General features: G+C 47.0%; 2 non-coding genes across 2 annotated transcripts; both read right to left on the bottom strand.

Moving 5' to 3' along the window:
• Positions 1–10,858: 10,858 nt before the first annotated feature.
• Positions 10,859–10,941, bottom strand: trnal-aag (transfer RNA leucine (anticodon AAG)). Its single transcript has one exon. It is a non-coding gene; the product is annotated as a tRNA-Leu (tRNA).
• A 2,219-nt stretch (positions 10,942–13,160) lies between these two features.
• On the bottom strand, positions 13,161–13,243 carry trnal-aag (transfer RNA leucine (anticodon AAG)). Its single transcript has one exon. It is a non-coding gene; the product is annotated as a tRNA-Leu (tRNA).
• Between the last annotated feature and the right edge of the window lie 3,360 nt (positions 13,244–16,603).

Below are 16,603 nucleotides of genomic sequence, written 5' to 3'. Positions count from 1 at the left end.
ATCTCATTCCAGGAGGCCACCGCTTACCCATTGAATGGGAGGTATTGGATCTTCCTGGTGTTGCAAATTTTGCTGGAGAAACGTAACCTCGTGGAGGAAAACTTAATGTCAGAAGTGGGATTCGAACTTACGCCTCCAGAAAAGACTGCGATATTAACGCAGCGCCTTCGACCGCTCGGCCATCCTGCCGCACTGTAGCCAAAGATATGCTCCATGCGCAAATCGAGTTAAATTTAATTTTCATCTTCATTTCATTTCAAACTAGATGTGGTTTTACTATTTTTGAACGCCAACCAGACTCTTGCATCGGAGTGCGATCGTTCTCCAACACGCTGTGTGTTAAGGAGCTCTCATTTCTGCATTGATCAGTTTGCTCCAATCAACAAAGTCCGTACTGCCGCCTACCTGTTCCTCACACGAAGGTATTAAGAGTCTTAGATCTGAGCGGCGTAAAGGATCCAATTAGACAGTTGCATTCTGGCGACTGTAATCTCTCTCCACAGTTGCATCTGGTGCTGCTTTCACAGACAAGTAGACGAATAACGCCTCCAGTGTCCAAACACGAGGAAGTTCATGCTGTAAAGGCAGCAGAAGAACATTCTGGGAGAAGCCAACGGATTCACCTGCGTCAATCCAAGCAGCCAGACTATTTACAACGAGGGAAGTGAAAATTTACCAGGAGTCCTGTGATCATTATTAATTCCTCAACCAGAGTCACTGAGCAGATCATCCCGTCATGAACTTGGCTTCTGCCTGCGGGGTCTTGCTGTGCGTATTTAAGCAAAAATCTCACGTCCTGAGGCCACCACTTCCCCATTGAATCGGAGGTGTTGGATTATCCTCGGGTTCAACACTTCGCTGGAGAAATGGATCCGCGCGGATGAAAGTTGAATGTCTGAAGTGAGATTCGAACACACGTCTCCAGATGGAGACTGTGACCGAAACGCAGCACCTTCATCCGCTCGGCCATCGGTACGCACAGTGACAAACGGTGTGTTCCGTGCACGAATCGATTTAAATTATATCGTCATTGTCATTTCATTTCAAACAAGAACAAAGAACAAAGAAAAGTACAGCACAGGAACAGGCCCTTCGGCCCTCCAAGCCCGTGCCGACCATGCTGCCCGTCTAAACTAAAATCTTCTACACTTCCTGGTTCCGTATCCCTCTATTCCCATCCTATTCCTGTATTTGTCAAAATGCCCCTTCCATGTTACTATCGTCCATGGTCCCACCGCCTCCTCCGGCAGCGAGTTCCAGGCACCCACTATCCTCTGTGTAAAAAACGTGCCTCGTACATCTCCTCTAAACATTGCCCCGCGCACCTTAAACCGATGCCGCCCAGTAATTAACACCCCTAGCCTGGGCAAATGCCTCTGACTATCCACTGTGTCTATGCCCCTCATAATTTTGTAGACCACTATCAGCTCGCCCGTCAACCTCCGTCGTTCCAGTGAGAACAAACCGAGTTTATTCAACCGCTCCTCGTAACTAATGCCCTCCATACCGGGCATCATCCTGGTAAATCTCTTCTGCACCCTTCATAAAGCCTCCACACCCTTCTGGTAGTGTGGCGACCAGAATTGAACACTCTACTCAAAGTGTGGCCAAACTAAGGTTCTATACAGCTGCAACGTGACGTGCCAGTTCTTGTACTTAGTGCCCCGGCCAATGAAGGCAAGCATGCTGTATGCCATTCTGACTACCTTCTCCACCTGTGTTGTCCCTTTCAATGACCTGTGGACCTGTTCACCTTGATCTCTCTGACTTTCAATACTCTCGAGTGTTCTACCATTCACTGTATATTCCCTACCTCCATTAGACCTTCCAAAATGCATTACCTCACATTTGTCCGGATTAAACGCCATCTGCCATCTCTCCACCCACGTCTCCAAACGATCTAAATCCTGCGGTATCCGCTGACTGTCCTCATCTCTATCCGCAATTCCACCAACCTGTGTGTCGTCTGCAAACTTACTTATCAGACCAGTTACATTTTCCTCCAAATCATTTATGTTTTCTACGAACAGCAAAGGTCCCAGCACTGATCCCTGCGGAACACCACTAGTCACAGCCCTCCAATTAGGAAATCACCCTTCCATTGCTGCACTCTGCCTTCTATGACCTAACCAGTTCTCGATCTAACTTGCCAGCTCACCCCTGATCCCGTGTGACTTCAATTTTTGTGCCGGTCTACCATGAGGGACCTTGTCAAAGGCCTTACTGAAGTCCATATAGATAACATCCACTGCCCTACCTGCATCAATCATCTTTGTGACCTCTTCGAAAAACTGAGTTTACCTTGACAATCCAACCAACCAAACTACTCACAACAAGAGAAGAGGAATTTTACCCGGAGTCCTGGGATCAATGTTAATTCCTCAACCAGAGTCACTGAGCAGATCATCCAGCCATGAATTGGGTTTCTATCTGTACGGTCTTCTTGTGCGAATCGAAGCAGGAATCTCATGTCCTGAGGCCACCGCTTCCCCATTGTATCTGAGTTATTTGACCTTCCTGGGGTTGAACATTTTGCTGCAGAAATGTAACCTCGTGGACGAAAAGTAAATGTCAACAGTGGGATTCGAACACACGCCTCCAGAGGAAACTGCCACCTGAATGCAGTGTCTACGATCGCTCGGCCATCCTGAGGCGCTCTGGCAGAAGCCCTGCTCCGTGCACAAATCGATTTGAGATCTTTCTTAATCATCATTTCATTCTAAACTCGATGTGATTTTCCTATTTTTGAACCACAGCCAGAGTCTTGCATCCGACTGGCATCCTTCTCCAAGCCGCTGGGGGTGATGGAGCTTCTCAACGCTGCATTGACCTGTTTGCTCCAATCAACAAAGACCAAACTGCCGCCGACCTGTTCCTCATTATTGAGAGTCGTAGATCTGAGCGGCGTGAAGGATGCAATTAGACTGTTGCATTCTTGCGACTGGAATCTTTCTCCACAGCTGCTTCTCTTGCTGCTTTCACAGACAAGTAGCCAAAGAACCCCTGCAGTGTCCAAACAGGAGGACGTTCATCCAGTAAAGGCGGCAGAAGAGGACTCTGGGAGAAGTCAACTGAGTAACCGCGACAATCCAACCAGACAGATTATTTACAAGATAAGAGGAATTATACCCGGAGTCCTGGGATTAATATTACTGCTTCAACCAGAGTCACTGAGCAGATTATCCATTCATTAAGTGGGCTTTTTCCTGTGGGAATTTAAGCACGAATCGCACGATACGAGGCCACCTCTCCCATTGCATGGGAGATATTGGATCATCCTGGGGTTGAATATTTTTCTTGAGAAATGTAACCTCGTGGAGGTAATGTTAATGTCAGATGTTGAATTCAAACCTACGCCTCCAGAGGAAACTGCGACCTTAACGCAGCGCCATCAACCGCTCTGCTATCCTGACGCTTTGTGGCAAAGGGTATGCTCCGTGCATAAATAGATTTAAGTTCGATCTTCACCGTTATTTCATTTCGAACGAGATGTGCGTTTCCTATTTTTGAACGCCAGCCAGAGTCACGTATCTGGCTGCCATTCTTCTCCAAGCCTCTGGCGGTTAAGAAGCTTCTCATTGATGCATGATCAGTTTGATCCAATCAAAAAACCCGAACTGCCGCCGACCTGTTCCTCACACGAAGCTATTGAGAGTCTAAGATCTGAGCGGCGTGAAGCATGCAATTAGAGAGTTGCATTCTCGCGACTGGAATCTCTCTCCACAGCTGCTTCTGCTGCTGCATTCACAGACAAGTAGCCAAAAAACACCTTCAGTGTCCAAACAGGAGGAGTTTCATGCAGTAAAAGCGGCAGAAGAGGATTATGTGAGAGGTTAAATGAGTCACCTCGACAATCCAACCAGCCAGACTATTTACAACAAGTGAAGAGGAATTTTGCCCGGAGTCCTGGGATCCATATTAATTCCTCAACCAGAGTCACTGAGCAGATTATCCGGTCACTAGCTGGGATTTTGCCAGTGGGGTATTGCTGTGCCAATTTAAGCAGGAATCTCACGTCCTGAGGCCAACGGTTCCCCATTGAATTGGAGGTATTGGATGTTTGGTAGTTGAACATTTTGCTGGAGAAATGTAACCTCGTGGAAGAAAAGTTAATGTCAGAAGTGGGAGTCGAACACAGGCCTCAGAGAAGACTGCGATCTTAATGCTGCGACTGGGACCTTAAAGCAGCGCCTTCGAACGTTCGGGAACCCTGCCGCGCTGTGGCAACAGATATGCTCCGTGCACAAATCGATTTAAATTCTATCTTCTTCGTAATTTCCTTTCAAACAAGATGTGCTTTTCCTATTTTTGAACCCCAGCCAGAGACCTGCATCTGAGTGCGATCTTTCTCCAAGCCGCTGGGGGGTTAAGGAGCTTTTCATTGCTGCATTGATCAGTTTGCTCCAATCAACAAAGGCCGAGCTGCCGCCTACCTGTTCCTCACGCGAAGGTATTGAGAGTCTAAGATCTGAGCGGCGTGAAAGCTCCAATTAGACAGTTGCATCCTGGCGACTGGAATCTCTCTCCACAGCTGCTTCTGGTGCCGCTTTCACAGACAAGTCGCCAAAGAACCCCTTCTGTGTCCACACAGGAGGAAGTTCATCTCATGTCCTGAGGCCACCACTTCCCAATTGAACCGGAGGTATTGGATCTTCCTGGGGTTGAACATTTTGTTTGAGAAACATAACCTCGTGGAAGAAATGTTAATGTCAGAAGGGAATTCGAATGCACGCTTCCCGAGGAGACTGCAAACTTAACGCAGCGCCTTCGACCGCTCGGCCATCCTAACGCTTTGTGACAAAACATATGCTCCGTGCACAAATCGATTTAAATTCTATATTCATCGTAATTTCTTTTCACACTTCATGTGCTTTTCCTATTTTTGAACCCCAGCCAGAGTCCTCTATCTGAGTGCCGTCCTTCTCCAAGCCGCTGGTGTTTAACGAGCTTCTCATTGCTGCATTGATCAGTTTGCTCCAATCAACAAAGACCGAGCTGCCGCCTACCAGTTTCTCACGCGAAGGTGTTGAGAGTCTAAGATCTGAGCGGAGTGAAAGCTCCAATTAGACAGTTGCATCCTGGCGACTGGAATCTCTCTCCATAGCTGCTTCTGGTGCTGCTTTCACAGACAAGTAGACAAAGAACCCCTTCAGCGTCCAAACAGGAGGACATTCATCCAGCAAAGGCGGCACAAGAGGATTCTGGGAGAGGTCAACTGAGTCACCTCGACAATCCAGCCAGACAGGCTATTTACAACAAGAGAAGAGGAATTTGACCCGGCGTCCTGGGATCAATATTAATTCCTCAACCACAGAGCAGATCATCCAGTCATTAACTGTGCTATTGCCTGTGGGGTTTTGCTGTGCCAATTTAAGGAAGAATCACATGTTCTGAGGCCACCCATTCCCCATTGAATCGGAGGTATTGCATCTTCCTGAACTTCAACGTTTTGCTGCAGAAACGTAACCTCGTGGAGGAAAAGTTAATGTCAGAAGTGGGACTCGAAGCCACGCCTCCAGAGGAGACTGTGACCTTAACGCAGCGCCTTCGGCAGCTCGGCCATCCTGACGAGGTGTGGCCAAATATATGCTCCATGCACAAATCGATTTAAATTCTACCTGCATTTGCATTTCTTTTCAAACTTGATATGCTTTTCCTATTTCTGTAACCCAGCCAGAGTCCCGTATCTGGGTGCCATCCTTCTCCAAGCCGCTGGGGTTTGAGGAGTTTCTCATTGCTGCACTGATCTGTTTGCTCCAATCAACAAAGACGGAACTGCCGCCGACCTGTTCCTCACACGAAGGTATTGAGAATCTAAGATCTGAGAGGCGTGAAGGATCCAATATAACAGCGGCATCGTGGCGACTGGAATCTCTCTCCACAGCTGCTTCTGGTGATGATTTCACAGACAAGTAGCCTAATAACCACTCCAGTGTTCAAACAGGATGAAGAACATCCAGTTAAGGCGGCAGAAAAGGATTCTGGGAGAAGTCAACTGAATCAGCTCGACAATCCAACCAGACCGGCTATTAACAACAAGGGAAGAGAAATTTTGGCAGGCGCCCTGGGATCAAAATTAATTGCTCAAACAGACTCACTGACCAGATCATCTATCGTGAACTGGGCATCTGCCTGTAGGGTCTTGTTCTGCCAACTAAAGCAGGAATCTCACGTCCTGAGGCCACCACTTTCCCATGGAATCGAAGTAATGGACCTTCCTGGGGTTGAACATTACTTGGGGGAAAAGTTAATGTTAGAAGTGGGATTCGAACCCACGCCTCCAGAGGAGACTGCGACCTTAATGCAGCGCCTTTGACCGATCGGACATCCTGACGCGTTGCGACAAAATATATGCCCCGTGCACAAATCTATTTAAATTCTATCTTCATTGACATTTCTTTCCAAACTTGATGGGATTTTACTATTTTTGAACCCCAGCCAGTGTCCTGTATCTGAGAGCCTTCCTTCTCCAAGCCGCTGGGGGTTAAGGAGATTCTCATTGCTTCTTTATCAGTTTTCTCTAATCAAGAAAGTCCGAACTGCCGCCTTGCTGTTCCTCACACGAAGGTATAGAGAGTCTAAGATCTGACCGGCGTGAAGGATCCAACTAGACAGTTGCATACTGGCGACTGGAATCTCTCTCCACAGCTGCTCCTGGTGCTGCTTACACAGACAAGTATCCGAATAACCCATCCAGTGTCCAAACAGGAGGAAGTTGATCCAGTAAAGGCGGTAGAAGAGGATTCTGGGAGAGGTCAACTGAGTCATCTCGACAATCCAACAAGACAAGCTATTTACACCAAGAGAAGAGGATTTTTACCCGAAGTCCTGGGATCAATATTAATTAGTCAACTAGACTCACTGAGCATATCATCCCGTCATAAGACCATAAGACATAGGAGCGGAAGCAAGGCCATTCGGCCCATCGAGTCCACTCCACCATTCAATCATGGCTGATTTCAACTCCATTTACCCGTTCTCAATACAAGCCCTTAATTCCTCGAGAAATCAAGAATTTATCAACTTCTGTCTTAAAGACACTCAACGTCCCGGCCTCCACCGCCCTCTGTGGCAATGAATTCCACAGACCCACTACTCTTTGGCTGAAGAAATTTCTCCTCATCTCTGTTCTAAAGTGATTCCCTTTTATTCTAAGGCTGTGCCCCCGGGTCCTAGTCTCCCCTGCTCATGGAAACAACTCCCCTACGTCCACCCTATCTAAGCCATTCATTATCTTGTAAGTTTCTATTAGATATCCCCTCAACCTCCTAAGCTCCAATGAATATAATCCCAGGATCCTCAGACGTTCATCGTATGTTAGGCCTACCATTCCTGGGATCATCCATGTGAATCTCCGCTGGACCCGCTCCAGTGCCAGTATCTCCTTCCTGAGGTGTGGGGCCCAAAATTTCTCACAGTATTCTAAATGGGGCCTAACTAATGCTTTATAAAGCTTCAGAAGCACATCCCTGCTTTTATATTCCAAGCCTCTTGAGATAAATGACAACATTGCATTTGCTTTCTTAATTACGGACTCAACCTGCAAGTTTACCTTGAGAGAATCCTGGACTAGGACTCCCAAGTCCCTTCGCTCTTCAGCATTATGAATTTTGTCACCGTTTAGAAAATAGTCCATGCCTCTATTCTTTTTTCCAAAGTGCAAGACCTCGCACTTGCCCACGTTGAATTTCATCAGCCATTTCTTGGACCACTTTCCTAAACTGTCTAAATCTTTCTGCAGCCTCCCCACCTCCTCCATACTACCTGCCCCTCCACCTATCTTTGTATCATCGGCAAACTTAGCCAGAATGTCCCCAGTCCCGTCATCTAGATCGTTAATATATAAAGAGAACAGCTGTGGCCCCAACACTGAACCCTGCGGGACACCACTCGTCACCGGTTGCCATTCCGAAAAATAACCTTTTATCCCAACTCTCTGCCTTCTGCCTGACAGCCAATCGTCAATCCATGTTAGTACCTTGCCTCGAATACCATGGGCCCTTATTTTACTCAGCAGTCTCCCGTGAGGCACCTTATCAAAGGCCTTTTGGAAGTCAAGATAGATAACATCCATTGGCTCTCCTTGGTCTAACCTATGTGTTATCTCTTCAAAGAACTCTAACAGGTTTGTCAGGCACGACCTCCCCTTACTAAATCCATGCTGACTTGTCCTGATCCGACCCCGCACTAACAAGAATTTAGAAATCTCATCCTTAACAATGGATTCTAGAATCTTGCCAACAACCGAGGATAGACTAATTGGCCTATAATTTTCCATCTTTTTCCTTGTTCCCTTCTTGAACAGGGGGGTTACAACAGCGATTTTCCAATCCTCTGGGACTTTCCCTGACTCCAGTGACTTTTGAAAGATCATAACTAACGCCTCCACTATTTCTTCAGATATCTCCTTTAGAAGTCTAGGATGTATCCCATCTGGGCCCGGAGATTTATCAATTGTTAGACCTCTTTGTTTCTCTAGCACTTTCTCCTTTGTGATGGATACCATATTCAACTCAGCCCCCTGACTCTCCTGAATTGTTGGGATATTACTCATGTCTTCTACTGTGAAGACTGACGCAAAGTACTTATTTAGTTCCTCAGCTGTTTCCTTGTCTCCCATCAGTAGATTACCAGGGACATTTTGGAGCGGCCCAATGTCTACTTTTGCCTCCCGTTTGTTTTTAATGTATTTAAAGAAACTTTTATTATCAATCCTAATGTTACTTGCTGGCCTACCTTCATAATTGATCCTCTCTTTCCTTATTTCTCTCTTTGTTATCCTGTTTGTTTTTGTAGCCTTCCCAATCTTCTGACTTCCCACTACTCTTTGCCACATTATAGGCTTTCTCTGTTGCTTTGATGCATTCCCTAAATTCCTTTGTCAGCCATGGCTGCCTAATCCCCCCTCTGATAACCTTTCTTTTCTTTGGGACGAACATCTGTACTGTGCCCTCAATTACTCCCAGAAACTCCGGCCATTGCTGTTCTACTGTCTTTCCCACTAGGCTCTGCTCCCAGTCGATTTTCGTCAGTTCCTCCCTCATGCCCCTGTAGTTACCTTTATTTAACTGTCACACATTTACATCTGATTCTATCTTCTTTCTTTCAATTTGGAGATTGAATTCTACCATATTATGATCACTGCCTCCTAAGTGTTCCCTTACTTTAAGATCTTTAATCAATTCTGGCTCATTACATAAAACTAAGTCCAGAATGCCTGTCCCCTCGTGGGCTCCATCACAAGCTGTTCCAAAAAAAACCCTCCTGTAAACATTCAATGAACTCCCTTTCCTTGGGTCCACTGGCAGCATTATCTACCCTGTCCACCTGCACATTAAAGTCCCCCATGATCACTGTGACCTTGCCTTTCTGACACGCACTTTCTATTTCGTGGTGCATTTTGTGACCCTGGTCCTGACCACTGTTAGGAGGCCAGTACATAACACCCATTATGTTTTTTTTTTGCCTTTGTGGTTCCTCAACTCTACCCACGCAGACTCCACATCATCTGACCCTATGTCGTTTAGTGCTATCGATTTAATTTCATTCCTAATTAACAAGGCAGCCCCGCCCCCTCTGCCCACCTCTCTGTCTCTTCGATAGGTTGTGAATCCCTGGAGGTTTAAATATCAGTCCTGAACCCCCTGCAACCACGTCTCTGTGATGCCTACCACATCATACCTGCCAGTCACAATCTGGGCCACAAGCTCATCTACCTTGTTCCGTACACTGCGCGCATTTAAATATAGCACCTTTAATTCTCTATTGACCGTCACTTTTTGTTTTCTTAGTGTGGTGGACCTCGGTTTACTGAGGCTTTCCATACACTGTGTCATATTTTGTGGGACGGGGACTATCGTAACATCTCCTGAGTTCTGTCTTTTCGTGCGTTTTTGTATTCCTAAGCAGCTACGCTTCCCACTGATTACTTCACCTCATGGTTCCGTGACTCCCCCCCCCCCCCCCCCCACCATTCTCTAGTTTAAAGTCCGACTGACCACCCTATTTACTCTTTTCGCCAGAACACTGGTCCCAGCTCGGTTCAGGTGGAGACCATCCCAACGATATAGGTCCCCCCTGTCCTAAAACTGATGCCAGTGTCCCATGCAAAGGAACCCCTCTTTCCCACACCTCTCTTTCAGTCACGTATTATCTTCCCTTATTCTTGCCTCCCTATGCCAATTTGCACGTGGCTCGGGCAGTAATCCGGAGATTATGACCCTTGAGAACCTGTTTTTTAATTTGAATCCTAGCTCTTTATAATCTCTAAACAGGTCCTCTTTTCTAGACTTTCCTATGTTGTTGGTATCGACATGGACCACAACAACTGGGTCCGCCCCCTCCCTCACCCGTATCCTTTCAAGCCGGTCAGAGATGTCCCGCACCCTCGCACCGGGCAGGCACCTTATCATGCGGGACCCTTTATCCTGCTCACAAAGGATACTATCTATCCCCCTGATAATAGAATCCCCTACAACTACAACTTGCCTATTTACTCCCTCCCCTTGAATGGCCTGCTGAACCATGGTGCCTTGGTCAGCTGACTCATCCTTCCTGCAGCCCTGTTCGCCATCCACACAGGGAGCAAGTGCCTCATACCTGTTGGACAGGGTCAAGTGCTGAGGCTCCTGAGTTCCTGACTGCTGCTTCCCGTTACCTGCCTGACTTGCAGTCGCACCCTGCTGTCCCTGGCCACCGGCAGGATTTAAACTACTACTGTCATGAACTGGGCTTCTGCCTTTCGGGACATGCTGTACGAATTCAAGCAGGAATCTCATGTCCTGAGGCCACCGCTTGCCCATTGAATGTGAGGTATTGGATCTTCCTGGGGTTGAACATTGCGTGGAGGAAAAGTTAATGTCAGAAATGGGATTCGAACCCACGTCTCCAGAGGAGACTGCGACCTTACCGCAGTGCCTTCGACCGCTCGGCCATCCTGACGAGGTGTGGCCAAAGATATGCTCCATGAACAAATCGATTTAAATTCAACCTTCACCGACATTTCATTTCGAACTTAATGCTCTTTTCCTATTTTTTTAACCCCAGCCAGAATCCTGTATCGGAGAGCCATGCTTGTCCAAGCCCCTGAGCGGTAATGACCTCCTCATTGCTGCATTGATCAGTTTTCTCCAATCAACAAAGACCGAACTGCCGCCTACCTGTTCCTCACACGAAGGTATTGAGAGTCTAAGATCTGAGTGGAGTGAAGGATCCAATTGGAGAGTTGCATCCTGGCGAATGGAATCACTCTCCACAGCTGCGTCTGCTGCTGCTTTCACAAACAAGCAGCCAAAGAACCGTGAAGTGTCCAAACAGGAGGAAGTTCATCCAGTAAAGGCTGCAGAATAGGATTCTGGGAGAGGTCAACTGAGATACCTCGACATTCCAACCAGCCAAACTATTTACTAGAGAAGAGAAACTTTACCCGGCGTCCTGCGCTTAATATTAATTCCTCAACCAGACTCACTGAGCAGATGATCGAGTCATGGACTGTGTTTCTGTCTGTGGGGTCTTGCTGTGCGGATGTAAGCAGGAATCTCATGTCCTGACGCCACCACTTCCCCGTTGAATCGGAGATATTAGATCTTCCTGGCGTTGACCGCTTTGCTAGAAACACACAACCTCGTGGAGGAAACGTTAATGTCTGAAGTAGGATTCGAACCCACGCCTCCAGAGAAGACTGCGACCTTAGCGCAGCGCCTGCGACCGCTCGGCCACGGTGCCACGTTGCGACAAAATATATGCTCCGTGCACAAATCTATTTAAATTCTATCTTCATTGTCTTTACATTCCAAGCTTGATGTGATTTTACTATTTTTGAACCCCAGCAGAGTCTTGTGTCTGAGTGCCATCCTTCTCCAAGCCGGTGGTGTTTAAGAAGATTCTCATTGCTGCATTGAACAGTTTTCTCTATTCAAGAAAGTCCGAACTGCCGCCTTACTGTTCCTCACACAAAGGTATAGAGAGTCTAAGATCCGAGCGGCGTGAAGGATCCAAATAGACAGTTGTATACTGGCGACTGGAATCTCTCTCCACAGCTGCTTCTGGTGCTGCTTACACAGACAAGTAGCCGAATAACCCCTCCAGTGTCCAAACAGCAGGAAGTTGATCCAGTAAAGGCGGCAGATGAGGATTCTGGGAGAGGTCAACTGAGTCACTTCGACCACCCAACAAGACAAGCTATTTACAACAAGAGAAGAGGAATTTTACCCGGAGTCCTGGGATCAATATTAATTTGTCAACCAGACTCGCTGTGCATATCATCCAGTCATGAACTGGGCTTCTGCCTGTGGGGTCATGCTGTGCCAATTTAAGCAGGAATCCCATGTCCTGAGCCCACCGCTTGCCCATTGAATGTGAGGTATTGGATCTTCCTGGAGTTGAACATTTCGTGGAGGAAAAGTTAATATCAGAAGGGGGATTCGAGCCCACGCCTTCAGAGGAGCCTGTGACCTTAACGCAGCGCCTTCGACCGCTCGGCCAGGCAAAACATATGCTCGGTGCACAAATCGATTTAAATTCTACCCTCACCGACATTTCATTTCAAACTTGATGCTCCTTTCCTATTTTTAAACCCTAGACAGAATCCTGTATCGGAGAGCCATGCTTCTCCAAGCCCCTGCTCGTTAATGACCTCCTCATTGATCAGTTTTCTCCAATCAACAAAATCCGAACTGCCGCCTACCTGTTCCTCACACGAAGTATTGAGAGTGTAAGGTATGACTGGAGTGAAGGATCCAATTGGAGAGTTGCATTCTGGCGACTCGAATCACTCTCCATTGCTGCTGCTTTCACAGACAAGTAGCCGAAGAACCCTTAAGTGTCCAAACAGCAGGAAGTTCATCCAGGAAAGGCGGCAGAATAGGATTCTAGGAGAGGTCAACTGAGACACCTCGACATTCCAACCAGCCAGACTATTTACAACAAGAGAAGAGAAATGTTACCCGACGTCCTGCGATCAATATTATTTCCACAACCAGACTCACTGAGCAGATCATCCAGTCATGGACTGGGCTTCTGTCTGTTGGGCCTTGCTTTGCGAATGTGAACAGGAATCTCATGTCCTTACGCCACCGCTTCCCAATTGAATCGGTGGTATTGGATCTTCCTGGTGCTGAACGCTTTGCTGGAAACACGTAACCTCGTGGAGGAAAAGTTAATGTCAGAAGTGGGATTCGAACCCACGCCTCCAGAGGAGACTGCAACCTTAACGCAGCGCCTTCGACCGCTCGGCCATCCTGACGCGCTGTGGTCAAAGATATGCTCCATGGGCAAATCGATTTTAATTCAATTTTCATCTTCATTTTATTTCAAACTAGATGTGGTTTTACTATTTTTGAACGCCAGCCAGACTCTTGTATCTGAATGCCATCCTTCTCCAAGACGCTGTGTGTTAAGGAGCTCTCATTTCTGCAGTGACCAGTTTGCTCCAATCTACAAAGTCCGTCCCTCCACTTGCCCATTGAATGTTAGGTATTGGATCTTCCTGGGGTTGAACATTTCGTGGAGGAAAAGTTAATGTCAAAAGTGCGATTCGAACCCATGCCTCCAGAGAAGACTGCGACCTTGACGCAGCGCCATAGCCACTCGGCCATCCGGATGCGCTGGCGTCAAAAACAAGTTCCGTGTACAAATCGACTTAAATTCTATCTTCATCGTCATTTCATTTCAAACAAGATATGCTTTAGCTACTTTTGAACCCCACCCAGTGTCCTGTATCTGAGTGCCATCCTTGTCCAAACTGCTGGGGGTTAAGGAGCTTCTCATTGCTGCATTCATCAGTTTGCTCCAATCAACAAGGACCAAAGTCCCGCTCAACCTGTTCCTCGCACGACGGTATTGAATGTCTAAGATCTGAGAGACGTGAAGTATCCAATTGGAGAGTTGCATTCTGGCGACTGCAATATCTCTCCACAGCTGCTCCCTGTGCTGGTTTCAGAGACATGGAGCCGAACAACCCCTCCAGTGTCCAAACAGGTGAACGGTCATCCAGGAGAGGCGCCAGAAGAGTGTTCTGGGAGAAGTCAAATTAGTCACATCGACTGCAGTGTGGGTAGCTGAAGAACAGCTGTCCAAGACCGGATCAGACTGAAAGCAAAACTTTGACACCAATAAAGAAAATCGCAGATGTGCTGCTGACAAATAGCAACTTGTTTCCGTTTGGTGTGATTGAGAATATGAATGGCAGAGGATGGTTTCGATCCACCGACCTCTGGGTTATGGGCCCAGCACGCTTCCGCTGCGCCACTTTGCTCGTGGGTGACGCTCTTCCGGGTCGGACGTGAGGCAAGGTTTGAAGAAATCAGTAACAGCGTGATGAATGCTCCCAGAGAGTGAAACTTCCGTCACGAACTTCATTCTATGAAGGTGATTCCAGTCACTCCCCACTTTCCCATCAGAATAACGTCACAGAATCAATCACATCACCTTCACAGAACAACCATTCAGCACGAAAATAAATTATCTGAACTATGCTGACCAGTATTAGTGTGTTCAAAAGTGTGTTCCTGTTGAAAGAAAAAATAAGGAAGTGAATAGTTGTGTGGCTACCGCAGGGCAGTAATGACGTAGCTCCTGGTTGAAGGAGCAAAGTGCGCAGCGGAAGCGTGCTGGTTCATTGGCCTAAGGTCGAGGAATCGAGGGTATTCTCTGCTATTTACATTCTCCCTCACACCAAAAGTAAACATAACGCAGATTCCTGTTTGCTTTGCAGCAAATACCTATCAGAAACTTTTTGCAGTCTCATCCTGACATTAGTCCCAGGAATGAAGGAGGCAGCATGGCACATTACAACATTGTAAAGCTCACACATAGGGAACCACAGAGAAAATTCTTTAAAGTCTCAGACGGTCTGACAGCATCTGTAGGGAGAGAAAAGAGCTAAAGTTTAGAGTCCAGGTGACTCTTAGTCAAAGCTGCTCGGGAAACGTTATCCAGCAGTTCCCCACAGAGGGGCAATATAGATATATAACGATATCCAGTAATAACTCACAGGGGGCCAATAAGGAAATAAAGCTTTATCGAGCAATGAATCACAATAGAAACCGAGTTCCCAACTTCCCCTCTCGGACGGATGTGAACAATCCAACCAGCCAGACTACTTACAAGAAATGAAGACGAATTTGTCCCGGAGTCCTGGGATCAATATTCATTCCTCAACCAGTTTCACTGAAGCAGGTTATAGAGCCATGAACTGCGCTTTTGCCTGTGGAGTCTTGCTGTGCGTATTTAAGCGGAATCTGATGACCTGAGACCAATGTTTTTCCACTGAAAGGGAGGTATTGGATCTTCCTGGAGCAATTTAACCTCGTGGAGGAAAAGTCAAAATCAGGGGTGTGAGTGGAACCCACGCCTCCAGAAGAGACTGCGACCTGAACGTAGCTCCTTAGCCGCTCGGCCATCCTGATGCGCTCGCGTCAAATCTAAGATCCGTGCAGAAATCGACTTAAATTCTATCTTCATCGTAATTTCATTTCAAACAAGATATGTTTTCCTAATTTTGAACCCCAGGCAGTCCTGTATCTGAGTGCCATCGTTGTCCAACTGCTGGGGGTTAAGGACCTTCTCAGTGCTGCATTCATCAGTTTGCTCTAATCAACAAGGACCAAATTCCCGCTCAACCTGTTCCTCGCACGACGGTATTGAATGTCTAAGATCTGAGAGACGTGAAGTATCCAATTGGAGAGTTGCATTCTGGCGATTGCAATATCTCTCCACAGCTGCTCCCTGTGCTGGTTTCAGAGACATGGAGCCGAACAACCCCTCCAGTGTCCAAACAGGTGAACGGTCACCCAGTAGAGGCGCCAGAAGAGTGTTCTGGGAGAAGTCAACTTAGTCACATCGACTGCAGTGTGGGTAGCTGAAGAACAGGTGTCAAAGACCGGATCAGACTGAAAGCAAAACTTTGATACCAATAAATAAAATCGCAGATGTGCTGCTGACAAATAGCAACTTGTTTCCGTTTGGTGTGAGTGAGAACACGAATTGCAGAGGATGGTTTCAATCCATCGACTTCTGGGTTATGGGCCCACCAAGCTTCCGCTGCGCCACTCTGATCGTGGTTGACTCTTTTCGGGGTCGGACTTGAGGCAAAGTTTGATGAAATCAGTAACAGCGGAATCAATGTTCCCAGAGAGGTGAAATTTCCGTCCCGAACTTCGTTCTATGAAGATGATTCCTGTCACTCCCTACTTTCCCATCAGAACAACGTCACAGAATCAATCACATCACCTTCATAGATCAATCATTTAGCACGAAAGTAAATTATCTGAACTATGCTGACCAGAATTAGTGTGCTCAAAAGTGTGTTCTTGTTGAAAGAAAAAATGAAGAGGTGAATAGTTGTGTGGCTACCGCAGGGCAGTAATGTTGTAGCTCCTGGTTTAAGGAGCAAGTGCCGCAGCGGAACTGTGCTGGGGCATGAGCCGGAGGTCCAGGAATCGAGGGTATTCTCTGCTAATTGCATTCTCCCTCACACCAAAAGTAAACATAACGCACGTTCCTGTTTGCTTTGCAGCAAATACCTATCATAAATTTCTTGCAGTCTCATCCCGGCATTAGTCCCAAGAATGAAAGAGACAGCATGACACATTACAACATTGTA

Source organism: Scyliorhinus torazame, chromosome 24 (assembly GCF_047496885.1).
Source record: "Scyliorhinus torazame isolate Kashiwa2021f chromosome 24, sScyTor2.1, whole genome shotgun sequence".
NCBI classification, from domain to species: Eukaryota; Metazoa; Chordata; class Chondrichthyes; order Carcharhiniformes; family Scyliorhinidae; genus Scyliorhinus; species Scyliorhinus torazame.
This window is presented reverse-complemented; position numbering and strand designations above follow the sequence as displayed.